This window comes from Cygnus olor, chromosome Z, assembly GCF_009769625.2.
Source record: "Cygnus olor isolate bCygOlo1 chromosome Z, bCygOlo1.pri.v2, whole genome shotgun sequence".
NCBI lineage: Eukaryota > Metazoa > Chordata > Aves > Anseriformes > Anatidae > Cygnus > Cygnus olor.
Window position 1 is genome coordinate 36,218,142 of NC_049198.1, and position 17,171 is coordinate 36,235,312.

Consider the following 17,171-nt stretch of genomic DNA (forward strand, 5'->3'; position numbering starts at 1 on the left):
AGCTCATTCCAAGCATCTGCAGTGTCCTGTCTGGGGAGTACACAGACACTGCAAACTGGAGTACACTGGTGGATCTGAAAAATTGTCTCCAAAGGATGCAACGGGTCACATTTCTGAGATACGCAGAGACAGCAGTGTTATAAAGTATCTGGATGCTCTACCAAGACCCTTCAACCATCTTTAATAGGAGAGATGAGGTCAGTAGAGATGTCAAGCTCCCCTTGTTAACTGAGAAACTCCTTAACACTGTGGCAAAGTGTGGGAATCATACAAGTATTTAAAGCTGAGATGGTCACAACTTGTCCCCAGTAAAATTTGCCTAATGAGGCAATAGTTCCTGAAGGATCTATGTTATATCTCCCTCTGTATGTAGTTCCCACTAAGTTAATAGATTTGCATGTGCTGGCTGATATGAGCGAAAACTGAGGTTCATTTTTAAGCCCCTCATTGTGGAGGAAGCATGCTCCAGATGTTTCCTATCCTAGGTACAAATACACAGATAGCACCAGATGTGGTCCATTGGACAGAGGGAAGCTTAGCCTCAAGTAGACAGCTGTAGCTGATGAGGTCATCAATACAGTTTAGAGATGGAAAGAGTTCACTGGAAAAAAACGTGTCACTTTTTCTTTTTCTCTTGTTTGAAGTCACTGAGCTTCAGGGTTCAGGGGAATTGTTGCTTTGACTTTATTCTTCTGTAGGCGGGTGGCTGCTTGCCAGTGGCAGCTGCATATGGGATCATTTGCATTGCATGCAGAGTCTCTTGTTTAAAGGGAAGCTCTTCCTTCCCTTAGATCATCTGCTTCTTTAGAGTCAGGACCACTGTTTCACACAGATTGTATTCTGCCTTTAATCTTTTTTCCCTGCTTTCTCTCTACTCTTTAACAAGTATCCCAAAGCCAGGTCTAGTAGACTCATCTGGGATAGCTGAAAAAGGCATTCTGTGGACAAAGAGGGAATTATTTGATATGGCTGTGGTTACATACTTGTATGAGAGGATTTTTGCAGTGCACATATGCTCTCTTACATCACCATGCTACAAGCAGGAGTCAAAAAAACTGTCATTCGCTGCACGCAGGGCACAGAGTGGATATTAAATCTGTCTTGGGAATGGTGTTCTGCATTTGTGTCTCATGCAGACAGTGGGGTAACCCTCTCAGAGCCCCACATTAAACAACTGCACTACTTTCATCTCCAGGAGCAATGCAACTCCTTTCTTTTGCACCTGACAAATCAGGGACAATCAACTATTTTAATGGGTTTTGTAGGGGGAGTACAGAGTGAGGGAGAGAGGAAAAAAAAAAAAAAAAGAGTTCCCCTAAAATGACCTTATACAAGCTGTGACTAACACATTAGCAATTTGGCTTCATATGCTGCACACAGGAGAGTGCCTAAAAGTAAAATAAGATGAAGTGACTATGATATAGCTCAGGTGCTCAAGTCCATACTTGCTGGATGGTTGCCTCTTTCAGAGCTGAGGCTCATTCTGTAAACTCTCTCCTTCTGTTCCTATTCCACAGTTAGGGTATAAGTTATAAGTTATCACTCTATCCCCTTCCCCTTCCACCCCCAACCTGCACCCCCACCTTCCTGGACTGTTCAACACACAGGAGTAGGCGCTTTCCTGTTTTCCGAAATAAGTTTAAGACTTGTTGTGCATGGTCTCTCTAGTTATAGACAGCCAGCAAGACCTGCACACAAGTAGTGGTTGACTCTAAATCCTGGTCTGTAAACTACCTTTTCTTTCAGAAGAGAAGAATCTCACAAACTATTAAAAAAAAAAAAAAAAAAAAAAAAGTGGACAAACCTAATTAAAGTGCAATGACATTTTAATACATGGCATCTCATAAAGTAGAGCAGACATGGTTTTAATAAGTTCTTTTTTATTTTAATTTGCTGAATATATGAGTAAAAGAGGGGGAAAATAGACTTATAAAAATCTTGTTAACCTCGCCTCTATTTTTAAACTCCTTTGCACCCTCCCAAAAGGGAAAAAAAGGAAAAAAAGCAAAAGACAACAAGTATGAGAACATGCAAGTTCACTGTGTCTTTGCTGGAGATGCACACATCAGTGAACGACTAGAAAGGAAAGGAAAAAAAAAAAAACAACACAGCAAAAGAAAGCATGTCGAGGCGTCTAATCTATGGGAAGCTAGCCAGACTTCATTTATAGGCAGCCAATTCAGATTTGCCAGCTGAGACTCTCTTCTTCTCTGTGTGTCTAAGCTGGTCCAGACATGGTGTGTCAGGGAGTCGCAGTGAATTGCTGCAGAATACCAGGCAGAACAAAGTGCTGTTAGCTGTAGTTTCGGCCCAAACGCATATCAAAGAGCTACTTTTTTAACGTGATTTGTTCTAAAAGCAATTCTATGTATCACAGAAAGAAAGAAGAGAGGGTCTGATTACTACTTGTTTTGTAGGTGGTTTCTTTCTTTTTTCTTTTTTTTTTCCTTTTTTCCTTTTTTTTTTTTTTTTTTTTTTAACACAGGCTCTGTTAAACCCCTGGTGTATAGTAACTGTAGATTCTGCTTGGTTCATTCCCTTTGAAGTCAGTTTGCTTTTGTTCTTTACCTAACTTGATGCCATTTTCCACAAGCTAATTTGTATGCAACCCTGGTCAAGAGCCGCCACCCAGAATTCTGTACGGGAGTTTATCGGCAGGGAGAATGAGTTTACTGTAGGGATAGAGGTGGATTTTGTCAGCTTGTGTGGTTGGGAAGCTGGGGGGAAAGGAAAGATTGAAAAGCACACATGAATGAAAGAAAGGGGAAAAAAAAAAAAAAAAAAAAAAAGTAGGTTGTCAGCTTTGCCGAGCTATTGCAGACACAAATAAATATGGAAGAGCTGAATGTATCTGAAGAAAGCATGCTGCCTGACAATAACATACCACTAAAGTGCTGGCAGGGCAAAGAAAGGGAGGAAAATAAAAATGAAGAATGACCAAAAATCACCTTTTCATTACATAATCTGTAGTTTTCACATTGGCAGAATGGCACCAAATTAGTCTGTAAATAAAAAAAAATAAATAAAGATACAACACACACACACAAAAATAAAAGCAAACAAACAATCCATCAAACAGAAAACTAACAAGCCTTGAAGAACCCTGACACATTCAGAAGTTTGGAAAAGAAAACAGCAAAGAAATCAGCTATACATTGAGAGCAGAAAAAAAAAAAAAACAGGACCCAGAAATACATCTGCATTATGGTGTTAGCAAAACTTGTCTTCCCTATTATGCTAGCTATTGTTCCTTCTATGTCAAAGGCACCTATGTGATTTTGGAAAAAATAAAAATTAAAAAAAAGTACAAAACTTAAAAGAAATTGCTTCTAGGATAATGACTGTGAATTTTGTTTTGGAATCAGCTAGAAAAACTCTACTTTATCCTCAAACAGAAGAATGGGCATTTATAAAGAAACATTAACAGTGAGAGTTATAATCAATGGAAACTATTTGGCAAGAGATATTAAAACATATTTTAGGGCTTAAGCCAATATTTAATAAGGGCCAAAATGAGACCTAATACAGTGGCAGGGAAGGAACAGAGCAGCTTAGTCCATATCTGCTTGCTGTTATTTTCCACCACCGTCTTTGTTTCACTCTCTCAATATGAGCGAGGGGAGGCTGGAATAGAGGGACCTGTAGTATGATTTGTTCAAACAATGCTTGTGTTTTATGAGGGTTATTTTGTTTAGCTGCAGCACAGTTTCTGGCACTATACCGTTCCTGAATGCAGAGGGCCCTGACTAAGCTGTATCATGAAGCTGAACTGATGCTGATGGAAAGCAAAGTACTTTGCAGATCTCATCATTTCTCATGTAGTGCCATGAAAGCACCTGGTCTCAGCTGGCCCAGCAGCTCATGATTCATATGGTCTCATCACAGCTTCTCCAAGCAAGAAATACCTTTCCCAAGACTACTCTTGAGAACATATTACCCCTACTTCTGGGATTTTAACTGTTCATCCCTGACAAAAAAGATGTTAGGCAATGTCAGAATTGGTTGCTTCATTTCCCCATAAGTAGGTCAAAAAGGGTTTAGGTGATGGTAAGGTTCCTGCTCTGCAGTATGGACAATGCACTGTAGCTCACCTTCCCTCACCAACTCAAATTCAATGCTCAGAGACTTGCACAGAAACAGCCGAATTACCCAGCAGACCCTCTTTATCCTGCACCACCCATAATGGCTGCACTGCATATGCAGACACAACTTGTGTCCAGCCTTATTGAGACTTCCATGCATGTGGTTAAGCTGTCAAAATCAGCCTGTGGCACCCCGTCACTCAGGCGTGGACAATGTCTGGAGCCTGAGAAGAGAGTAACGCACAAGTCCAACCTGCAACAGGAGTAAGAATGGGAGTTCAAACTGGGGTGGCTTCATCACACCTAATATTTGCAGCCCCTTGCGCTGAGAGGGTAGCCATGTCCTTGTTCACAAAAACAGGCCAGAGATGGTGGTGATCCTCCTTCTGTTTTGCCTCAGCCTCCGCTGCTTAAGGACTTTCACAAGGCCCAACTTTGGCTCAGCCATCTGTGCTTTTCAGAAAGGCAACAGTGACAGAGACACTTCCTTCAAGTTGCATTGTGATAAATGCAGATGAGGACTTTGTATGCCATGATTATGTCAATATTGCCTTCAAACGGCTGCTACAGAGTGTCTGTAGTTTTTCAGCTACTAGAGGCCAGGACACTCCTCCATTCCTCCCTTCACTTTTTTCATGGAGTGATTTCACTAAACCTTTAATTCAGGACTCCTAAAAAGCACCACAGGGGTAGTAACTTGCTGGAAATACAGCGCTCCCTTCTAGGAAATGGCCATGTTATTAGATGAGGGAATATCCTATTTATTACACATGAAAGAAAATATTTGCTCAGACTGAATTTTCAAGGGTTTGTCATCAAATCATCTGGCTGGCCTGCCACTCTTCTTTAGGGCAGCCTATAAACTTCAGCTTCTTTAGCTGAAATGAAGTGCAAGAAGCAATGTGTAATAAAGTCTCAAACTTAAAAAAGACAACTACAAATATAAACCACATACTGTCACATTAAAGATCATGATTTTCCCATTTTATGCTTTATCCAAGTATAGTAGCTGGCTTTACAGGCCAGACTTTTCTCCCTCAAAGATAAGCGTTTAACTTTTCATTTGTTTAAGCTAGGGAAAGAGCAGTACCTAAACTGTCACGAGCATTATTCAAGCTCTTGATTGCATTTCAGAACTTGTTATTCAGCAAATCATGTGATAAGCATTTCTGATCATGAACACATTTGTTTCTTACTAGATCTACAGTTTACTTTTTTTTTTTTTTTTTTTTTTTTTTAACTGATTTACCTTATTCCAGCAACATTTAGAGCATTAGGAGCTCAAGTGAAAACAAATCACTTTCTGCAACTGGCTTTATTTATTTCAATCATAGGAAATATAACACACACAACAAAATATCTTGTTGAACCCTTTTATTTATCAGATATTAAAACACTCAGAATAGGCAGCATGAGTGAGCTCTCAATGTTACTACTATTGACACACTATCCTGACCTGACTGAGCGGGAGAACTATAACTATTTTAAAACAGTGTTTGTTTCCCAGGACAGTAGGTACTGTGGACTATGTTGCATGCTCAAAACTTCTAATTATATCTTCTGTACACCCAATAGCATCTCTTAAGCTACCATGCCTCTCCAGCATTGATGGTGACGCTCTATCTAGTGAAGGGTATTTTTGAAAAAAAAAAAAATATCTTTGGCAATATTTACGGCATTCTCTCCCAAGAAGGGATGCTTCAGATTCAGCATCTGCAGGGATCTCTCAGCAGGGCCCAGGATGTAGTGAGAACACCACGCTGTAAGACTAGTGCTTTTTTTTTAGGTCAGGGTTTGTCCCAAACAAGAAGCAAAATGCTGTGTGCACTGAGTGCAGCAGGAGAGGGCAGGGAAGTGTTTACTTGCACTGCACTTCAGGCGGTCTCTGTCTGCTGCTACGTAAGGCTCTGAAAAGGTTGCTGGTATGCCAACACATGATGCTGACACGCCAGGCATGTGGAAGTAGCACCATAAGTCATTCCCATTTTCTTCAGTTAAAGCCATGAAGCATGTTTGCAAACCTGTAAATCATGATGAAATGACCGCTGCTGCGCACAGAATTTATTACAAGCATATTGCAGCATAGCTTACCTAAACGAGGTCACATACTGCCCAATATTTTTGGAATTGAGTTGGTGTTAAGTTTCGCATTGGCAGTATCAAAGCTGAAGAGTTATTTCAAGAGTTATTTCAAGGCACCGCACAGTGTGTACCATGCCACAGCCTCGATGTATAATAGTATGGCTATTTCTGGCCATTTTCTACACCTGCAATAAACCAAAGTGTCTAATGCATAGTAATATTAATTCAGTCTCTCCCCATTTTGAACTGTCATCTATAAGATAACAGTTTCCCCACTGTAATTGTTCTGTGATGTTATTTTAATAATTTGCACATAAATGCAGAGCTTTGAGCTGCAGCCCATATGCAAGTGGTTTGTTTCACACACTTAAAGATCTGTCTTGAGAGTGCATTTGTAGGCCATACAGCACCCATTCCAGTCTGAACAGCATAGCTCTTGATATCTGCATACTCACACAAAGTGTGTTACACAACTGAATTCAGCAGAGAGGGCTATGTTGGTGGTGGGTCCAACCACTTACCTCATGCACCATGCCAGGAAAGGTGGTCCTGCAGCAGCACACACCTGGCTGAGATGGGCTTATGTGGAAGACCGAAGAAATATTCCTGAAATTGTTTTGCAATTTCTCCAAGTGATTCATCCTCAGAGTTGTGGCTTTGCTCAAATGGTTTGCACATGGGGGCTCAACAGTGTGGTTTGGAGTACACCACAGGCTTACTGCAGTAGCATGAGGTAGACACTAATGCAGTGATGCTTATGGCTGCTGCTCTGCTGGAGCAATTCATCCCACCCTAGCAACATCCTCCAGCTCCTCATTTCAAGTGACTGCATTTGATGGTGATGTTATGTTTCTCCTTCAAGCTTTCAAACAGTTGTGCACTGGGAAGCATGCAGGTATCCTGTAACGTGAAGGGCACCAGTGTCTGGGCGGGTCCTGAGCATGTCCATGATGACTAGAGAGATGTTCACAGATGTCTGGGCAGAAAACCAAACACAAGAGATCAAAGCTGGAAGAAATACCGTCTTGGAATCAATTCAGTTTTTATATAAAGATCTGCCAAGTGCGTACCTGACCCATATTTGCTCTTTGATAGACCACTGTTACTGTCGAGCATCTGATGACCAAGAAGTAGTGAAGGACTATGTGAAGATTATTTATTCAGTCTACTTCAGATTTTATTCCCCTAGGGCAAAGCTTAATGCTAGAGGTAGCTCACAGCAATAGCTGATGGATGATCTGACAAATTGCTCAAGAGATAATAACCCACTGTGCCATGCCTCCTGAAGCCTGTAAACCTGGGCTGCTCTCAAGCCAGCTGCTCTGAAACACCACCATTAATCTCTCTCTCCAGAGGCCATGAGGAAGCAGTGCTCCTGTGTCTTTCATACCAGAAATCACCCTTTCCTAGATGTTTCTGCATCCAGCTGGCCACTGTAATTGTAAATTTAATAGCTCATTTGTTCTCTTAGAAAAGATAATGGCTTGGACACATTAATTATGGTCCACCTGAAGACACAATGCCTGTTGCTGTGAGGAATCCAGTGTCCTTCTGGAGACACTCTAAATAAGGCAGTGAAGCTACAGATGATGCTGTGTTTGTCAGCCCTGCAGGTTCCTACCATGTTAGTTGTGCTCATTGTACCAAATACTGGCATTTGTCTTCTTGATAACTAATAAGAAATAATTCATGCCAATGTAAAGATAATTACAAGGCAAAGTAATTACATTGTGTAGGTAAAATATATCTAAACCAAATGAAAGCTCTGTCATCACTGTGAGAGCAGTAAGTGCAATTCAGCCATCAATAGCCTTCTGGTTGTATCCTTTAGGGATGAATAGTTACCAAACAAGATAACAGCTCTCTGTGCCGGGTGCTCACAGATCTGGATCAGTTCACGGGGATCAGATTTTTAATTCATACGCATGACCTTACAGGACATCTGGAAACATCTAGGCACATGAAGATGTTATTTCCTTGGACAACAGGGACATATACATGTACTTCGGCACCCTGGTCTAGCACATAGTAGTTCTTTGTGTTATACGCTACAGTCTTATTAAGGATGTCCCCAGACATCTCCCTCTGAAGCTCACCATTTGATGCAATGTAGTAGGTTTCAGAGCTAAATCCAGCCTCAGTTTACTTGTGATATGACTTTAGAGGTCCTTAGAAAAGAAACCACTTGTAAAAGACCTAGAAGCTGAGTGAACTCAGGGGGACAGCACTGATCTCATCCTCAGGAAACTCTTGTGGTATTGTTGATGTTCTGCCATCAACCTGTCAAGAGGCCTTGGATAAAATGTTTTCACATCTCTGTGCCTCAGCTTCTTGAATTTTCACGTGGCGATAGTGGCAGCTGAAGACAAAAAGCACAACACAAAACTGGAAAGATAGCTGGAGAAACAGGTATTGGGAAACATTTCCCAGTGCTGCACTGCTTTGTCATGTTAGAAGAAGATGGCAATGCTTTGAACAGAAAAACTTGATAGCTAAAAGCATCTGTAACAAATAATGACATCAGAAGTTGCTTTTCTTTGAAGAACAAACAGAAGCAATGAAAGTTTAGCACTGAAGTGGGAGCTTCCAGTACACAGGCAAAAGAAAAGAGAAATCATGTTTTTTCCTCTCCACCTATGACACAAGGCAGAAAGGAGGTATTCAGCAATGGACTATAAGGAGGTATTCAATAATAGACTACAGGTAGCTCTTGGAAAACAAACCATGTTTAACACAATAAGAGAAAAGAGACTGGGTCATAGCTAAATGAACACACTTAGATGTGAAAGAAATACTTTTTGAGTATGAAAGAGAGATGAACTTTTTGAAGAAGTACATGCATTTTACACATTTTTTTTTTCTGAAGAAGCAGCAGCTTCACTAATCACAGGCAGAGCTGTGGGACAAAGAGAAGAGAAATAGCATTTGTGTACTGAAGGGTAGGAACTATTCCAGATAAACAGGGCTAAAATCAATCCATAATAATCTTTTCACTTTTTTTTTTTTTTTTCCTCCTTAGTGGCTTTTTAAGCAGAAGTGGCTAGAAACAAGCCATAAGAAAAACAAAACAAAACAAAACAACAAAAAAAAAAAAAAAAAAAAAAAAAAAAAAAACAAGCAAGCAAAATGGAGATTTAACACATAATGACAAATACTTTTGCATAAGACAGCTATTACTGGCACATATCAGTGCCCAGGCAGAATGGCAGCAGTCAATCTCACATGAATGAGTCTTAGAGTCACTGAGATACATTAGAAAGAAGAAAGCCTTGCTGTTACATACTGAAAGTAGAGATACTGCTCCTCCCCAAAGAGTCCTTACAGTCACGCACTCAGTCGTCACTTTGAGCAGTGCTGGGATATATAAACTATGTCATGAAGTGTTCAGGGAAACCTGCAGGGTCTGTTTGGATCCAGAATCCCAGGCTCAGCTTTCTCAGCCAGCAGGTTCTTTTGAACATAGATATAGTTTTTGTTTGTTTGGGGGTTATTTTGGGGGTGTGGGAGGTGTAGGGGGGTGTTTGTTTGTTTGTTTGCTTTTGTTTTGTTTTTTTGGGGGGGTTGTTTGCTTGTTTTTTTGTTTATTTGTTTTGTTTTTTAAAAGTTTCATAAATCCTTAAGCAGACACACTGGACAGAAATTTTAAAACAGGCACAACAGGAAAGCCTTCTGTGTCTTTTTCGTTTTGTCATCTTACTTCCATCTCCAACAAAAATGCCACAACAAATGTACCCTGTCTTCCTTCCCCTGTCCGTTTTTCTACTGCCTGGGAGCCCTTGCCCTTGTTGGTCCTTCCAGTGCTGACTCAAGGGAGCACAAGAGCAGAATGAAAAGGACCTGAGAAAGGTTCAACATATGGCCTTGGAGAGCAGTGGAGACAGAGGGAAAATTCCTCTGACTCACCCTAACACAGTCTAAGGAAGGTTAGGGATTGAAGAAACAGGGCAAGCCAAGGAAAAAACAGCTGCAGCATGGGGAAGAGCAAACATAAACTCAGCAGTCTTCTGCTTCCTACCAGACGGAAAGGCTGGGCAGCTATAGCCTTCTCCTCCCCCATCTCGACCACTGCCCTTTACATTCATTTCATGTTGCTCCAGCTAATGTATAATATCCTACTTCAATCTTTCTAAACTGCCCAGCAAGAGCATTTGGGTTGCTGGTATTAGAACCAGGATATTTTCAAGCCCCTTTGAGGTTTAAGGGCTAACAAAGTTCTTCGGAAAAGCAGGACAGCACAGAACAAACCAAGCAAGGTTGTTTCACATGGGGAAAATATTAGGCCTCAGAAATGGAAACATTTTGTGGACATGCCTTGGTTCTTAAAAACTTTCCAGTTGAAGACATTCACAGGCCAAGACAGATGTTTGGGTAGAAGCTTGTGGAACAGCTTTAAGAGGATAGTCTGACTACATAAAGCCCTGTCTGTGGTTAGCACACTGAACACTGGTCTTCATACTGCAAACATGCCCTTAGCCCTTAAGCCTTCTCTTTTTCATTTCTTCCAGAAGAATCTCACTATGATTTGGGCGATATTTTTCACCAGTGCTTTCTCTTTTTCAGTGTTCAGGGTACAGAACTTACAAATTCTCATCTGGACATGCAAGTTTCCCACCAGGTAGGCCTGTTGCTCATCATTGCTGGGAGGAAAAAGGAGGCCAGTACAGGGACTACTGCTCTGATCAGAAGAAAATGAGGGGCTTAGAAGTCTGCTAGCTTAGCCTAAATACAGTTGCGAGAAAAACGTGTACCGTTCCTCAGTCTCCTGTCTGTTCTCTCTTGTTGCTCTGCAAGGAGACTACAATTGTCATGCTGACTTCAGGCTCGACTGTGGATTGCCTCTCTTCATTTGCTTGACTAACTGCAGGTACATTTGCTGCTTTGCCAGAAGCTACACTAGACTATCATGATTTCTGCACCAAAACTTTTTCTGAAGTCCTGAAGACAGGGGAAGTGAAAGTAGCCAAAAGTGTCCAACAGTTTGGTGTTAACAGATGTTGATGGCAACTATGGAGATTTTGCAAGGAGGCTGCATCCAGCCACCTTAATCAACATGTGCAAAAGTCAGTGGCATTTGACTAGATTAGATACCATCAGTTCCTGTACAGTTCTGAGCACACATGCTACATAGCCTATTTTGGATACACTTCATGCTACATCTTTTCATATTGACAGTGCTGAAACTTAGATAGTTGCTGTGGGAAACACCTTATATCACTGTACCTAAAGGTAAATGCCCAGAGTCCACTCTCTTTGTGGGCATCTCTTTTGTTGGTCCACAGAGAGTCAGATCTGCTGAGGCAACACAAAGGATATGAGGTGTATTTTGAGGCAAAACGCTCTGTAAATATCTCTTCTGGCTGATAAATCTGCAGAAGAACTGCTTCCTTAAAAGCCAGCTGTGTACCAGAGTTTCAGCAGAACCACTCTCCAGCTACAACTCAGGTCAACAGGCTCTGTAGGACTGCCACATTTTGGAAAACATGTTTTGGAAAAAAAGTGTTCTGCAAGAACACTTGCCTGCAAGAAATGCTAACTCTCTGCTTCTTTATACAAACTCATGTCCACATAACTTGCACACATATTTCTTTTAAAAGACAACAGCCTTATTTCTCCTATGTTTTATGGACTAAACACTTTACAACATCCAGAAAAATATACATATATATATACAAAATGACTTCAGGTAGCGAGGAACCATTTCAAAAGTTGGCACTGAGAGTGACAAGGGGAGTTCTTTAAAACCCCAACTGCAGTCACTCACACAATGACCACCTTTGCTGCCCAGAAGCCCCATGTGCATAGCACACCAGCAGTTGGTTAAATTTGAGTGGTTAGGGGAAAAAAGAAGTGTGGGTGGCGAGCTGGGTGTCCATTATACACTCATCTAAATACATTTTCATGCATATGGAGCACATTCAGCTAATGAATTTGCATAAGCTGTATTTTGACAGATTTAATTAGGAAAAAAATTATTACTAAATCACTTATATGAAGGGTTGTGAGTGGGTGGAAGGGAACAAGAAGCACAGAGAGCTGATCTAAGATATATCTCTGGAAGTGCAAAGAAAATAATTCAATAAAAATACAGTACAACCAAATATGTTATTGTGTTTCAAATGGCTCAGCCCAGCACTGCCCCTTACCTTAAGCTAAGGTCTTTTTTGGACCCAGTAAGCAAACACGTTAAATCCACAGATTTCCCACAGAGGCAAGTCAAATTTAGGTTGCAAAGTACCAATTTCTGTGTAAAATCACATCAACAGTGAAAAATGAGTTACAACAGCCAGTGACTGCTAGAGGCATTTTAGGCGCACACCTGCAGTTGGCAGCTATGGCTTTCCCTTCATGTGGGAAGCCCCCCTCTCTCCCATCCTTCAGGCACTGCAAGAGAAGCACAGACCCTCTCAAAAAGGCCAGGTTTTTGCTGCACTGAGCGCTTTTTCCTCATCTGTTCCAAACACTTACCAGACTGTCAAAAGCAATGTGGCTGTGCCAGCTAGGCGAAAGCTTACTCTCAGAGGGTATTTTTAGACCTACTACAATACTTTTGATCAGTTGCATCCCTAGTTACTTCCCCTCCCCCAAAACTTTTCCTTTTTGGGCCATATGTTGGGAAATGTCTCAGGTTGCATCTTTCCCCCACAGTGCCAAGTACTGACAAGTGAGCAGCCACCAGAAGTGCTGTGCTGTATCAAAGGAGCTGTCCCAAAGCTGCACTCCAAATGGCTACATACGAAATATCCTGGCGCTAATTAAAAGCAGTGTTTAGGAAAAGGAAAAGCAAACATTATCTAACATCTCTCTCCATCATCTGCCAAAACATTCACTACTTGCTTCATTAATTTTGCTAATTAGGCCCCCACTGTTGATCCATTACTATCATCTAGGCCATTTATTGTTACAATATATGTGCAAGTCACTTATTTTGCTGAGATGAGTAGATGCTATTTTACTTTTCTTTTGATCCACACTTCACACAAAACATTGTGGTTTTTGGTCAATTTTTTCTTTGTTGCCTAAAATGACAGAGGTCCAACATTGTGTGCAGGTTTTAATACATCTTTTTTTAATCTCATGAGATGAAATCCTATTTATAATATGATCCCTTCTAATTTCCCAGTGTACAAACATTTTATTTATTTACAGCTCAACAGTACTTCTCCCAAAATATTGACATTCCCCTGAATTAAAAAAATAATAATAAAAAAAAGAAAAGAACAGGCTGTCTGCTAGAACACCTCAGCCTAACTCCACTCTCTTCTGTGCAGTGACATCAGTTGCTCCAGCAGGGATCCAGCCCTTGAGTTAAAAAAAAAATGCCATTGCACCCCCTTCCCATTGTATTCCAAATAAGAACAAATAAAGCATTCTGCTACCATAAGGCTATCATCGCAAAGACACTTACAAGACTTACACTGCTTACAAAACTTTTCCTTTCACTCTGCAAGAAACGTACAGTCTAGTCATTGTTTATTTTTGTTTGTTAAATAAGGAAGTCAGTTTTGAGAAAAAGTTGTTAAAAAATACAACCTAAACAACGGAGCAGCAGCACTGGGAAGATAGAAATGAGCAGGTCTGGACCTTCATTACAGCCTGGAGGACAGTTTTGTATTTAATTCATTCTTTGGGGAATTAAAAAAATATTAATAAAGAATAAATAAATGGAAACAGAGAAGGGAAGGAAGAACAAGGGAAAAAAAAAAAAAAAAAAGAGAGAGAGAGAGAGGGAAAAGAAAGAAAGGAAGAGAAGCCAGACAAATGTGAGCATTACTATGGTGGCAGTCTGATGGCTGCTTTCCTGCCCCCCCCAGCCACCCAAGGCCGGCTCCCGCTGTTCCCCACTGGCTTTGTTTGAGCAGAGACGAGGAGGGGGCCGCGGGGACAGTTTCCAAGCTGACACCAGTGTCCATGCTGGCATCCTGGCCTGTGAAAGGCTCTGCCTCATCACCTGCACCAGCAAGGCAAGGTGGCTGAAGTTAATGTGGTGAGACTGGACTGCAGACTTCTCCTGTGGCTGCTGCTCCACCTTGGAGGCTGGGAAGACCTCCGAGGGATGCTGCCCTTGCAGGCAGCGCTGAGCAGGTGGCTCCTGTGGGTAGTAGGACAAGTAGAGACTGCTGTGTTAAAATATGACTGAAAATACATATTCCCACAGGCAGAGCTCTCCAAACCCATTGCGATTTGACCCCACAGAGTTACACAAAAAGTGCTGGCATGGGTACACAGAATCGCACACGCAGAGTTCCCAATCAAATAGCTCTCAAATTCAGGTTCTAAGGATTTATAGTGTCTTGTGCAGCAAATGCCTTGTCAGCAGGTTAAATATCAAATAAGATTTAGTTTATCAGAATTAAGCTCAGCATATACTGTTTTTGAACAGTACCACCTCCAAAAACAGTATGGGCATTATGCAGGAACAGCAGTTACTAAGTGTATTTGTGTTGCCTGTTGCTTTTATTAGAAAGAGCAAAGAGCAGAATATTGCATTAAAAAAAATAAAAAATAATAAAAAATACAGTATTCTCAAGCTTTTACACATCTTTACAGAAAGCTTTTTCAAATAAATATGCAATATATATTTTTTCTATTAATCCTACTGATATAAAGATTTGATATAAGCAACAGCTAGGTAAATTACTAGGTAAATTACTGCATCTCTCTTTGTTATGAATAAGCTTTTTTGCTGTTTCTATCAGCAATTGTTTGTGAACATAGTGTAACATTTTACAGTTCACTTTTGTTTAACCAGGCTGCATTATTATATTATATTATTATTTAATGCTCACAGACTATAAACCATTTATCCTCACAGTTCCTCAGCTCTTCTCGCTTCCTTCCCCAACAGAGCAGTACTACACCAAGCACAATGAGTCCATCAACAAAAACAGTGATGAGCACCAGCCTTCCTCAGTCTCAAATCAACAGCAGTGTCCTGCCCTCAACTATTCTGTAAATGTACCCTGACAACAGCAACATGGCAAAGTCAGCGCATGATATTAAAACAGGTCAGGAATGCCTCTCCCGTAGCCCACAGTAATGCCTCCAAATTTTTGTGGCAGAAATAATCATCATGCAGTCAATCAGTTATTTTTACACTGGACTGCAAGTACAACATCTGAGTGTCAAACTCCAGAAGGAAAACGGCACTCTTGCTGAAGACTTCATCAAAATAAATGAGTGCTACCTTTTTTCCTACTTTGCCAAATGGATTTCATGCTGGCTACTACAGGGAAGAGAAAAATAGATGCACAATTTGTATTTCTGCATTGTAGAAATAGTTGAAGAAACCTAAAACATAAATAAATGTAGAATTCTCAAAAGAAAAAAAGAACAAAACTAAAAGAAAAAAGTGAGGGTAAGGTAAGCTTAGGATTGACCTTTTTAACCTTATATCGTGGAGTGTTTAAGAAAGCAAAAAGAAGAACAAAAGAGAAGGTTCATTAGCCGAGAGAAGCTTAATGGGTAGGATTTGTCCAGAGCAGCTCCAAAACATGCTGCAAAACAGAGTGTACAGATCTTAATTTCTTGCTTGAAACCTTGTGTGCTGCTCACAGACATTGCAAGACTAGATTTTCCCCTTGCACACACCTGGAGAATAGATGCATTTCACAGTCACAGATAGGTCCCTGCGCAGAAACAGAGAATTCACAGAAAACAGAGTTGTCATTAGTGGTTAGATTTCCTCTCTGCAGAATTGGATTTGTTGCAGTTTGCAGACACTTGCCTGCTCATGTGATGCTAACTCTACTGGCTTTTATTGCTTCAGCACTAGTATAACTATAAACCCTTTAACAGGAATAATTTTTTACCAAATGTATAGCTGCTGTAATTGCCACATTGTACAACTGTGAGTGGGAGAGGAGGGCAGCAATACCCATACAAGTGTAGAGAGAAATAGCCCAAGAGGTAGCTGCACCTGTCTTAGAGCACAAACTGCCCTCAGACCAGGCTTCCAGAGCTGTTGAACAACATCACACCTTATAATAAGGATCTCACATGGAGCAGGTTGGTGAAGAAGGGAAAAAATGTGAACACAAATGTCTGCGTGTTCAAATCACTCTGAATTTTTCTTGTTGTTTGACAACAAGGACATGTGCACCTGCCAGGCAGGATGAGGTAGCTTCTATCTTTCTTCTGCTTTCACTACTGTCACATTTCCCCTCATGCTCAGCTACACTCCTCTGACCTCCACTTTTATTTCTTTATTTTTATAAAGAGCACTACAGCCACTAGATGTGAAAAGGTTATGGTTAATTAAACAGCTTGGAAGCACACATATATCCCCTTTTCCACTTGGGAAGTTAATGAGGATTTAAGGCAGCACAGAAGACAGGCACTGTCTTTTCACAGCCAGGGTGGCATGAACTGCTTGGGCTGGTAGACATCCTGGGATGTGAATTCAGTTGTTTCTCTGTAGCACAAGGAAGACCCAGCTGTCTGCCAGCTCTAGGTAAGGAATATCATGTGTGCACAGACATATGACTACGCTATGCCCGCTGAGCATGAAATCACTCCCAAGGAAGGAAGAACGAAAAGATGACAAAAATGCTCAGGAGACACACAGATGAAAGTTGCAAACATTGCTTTACCTCTCCACTGCCATGCAAGACATCTGCTATTTATCTCCAGCTATCAAATAATATGACAAACATTTGTTGCCTTTATAGGCATGTAGACATGATAATGACCATCACACTGAGCTGTGGCTATATTCAGAGGTGAAAAGGAAAGCTGGATGTATCCATAGGCCCCTATTCAGTCGTGTTCCTTGTTTCCCTGTGGGAAGGCATATATGCAGGCACTATTTCAATGACTAATCATGTCAGGACTGCAAAAGATCATCACCATCCCTTCCCCTCTTTAGTGTGACTATTTTTCAAATCAACAGTAGCATGGACACTCATATGGGCATAGACACTTCAAACGAGTCCAAATTTTAATGGATGGGTGAAACTGCATGCAGAGAGTAGCTGAGTGACAGCAAGCACAAAACCTTTGTTTTGACAG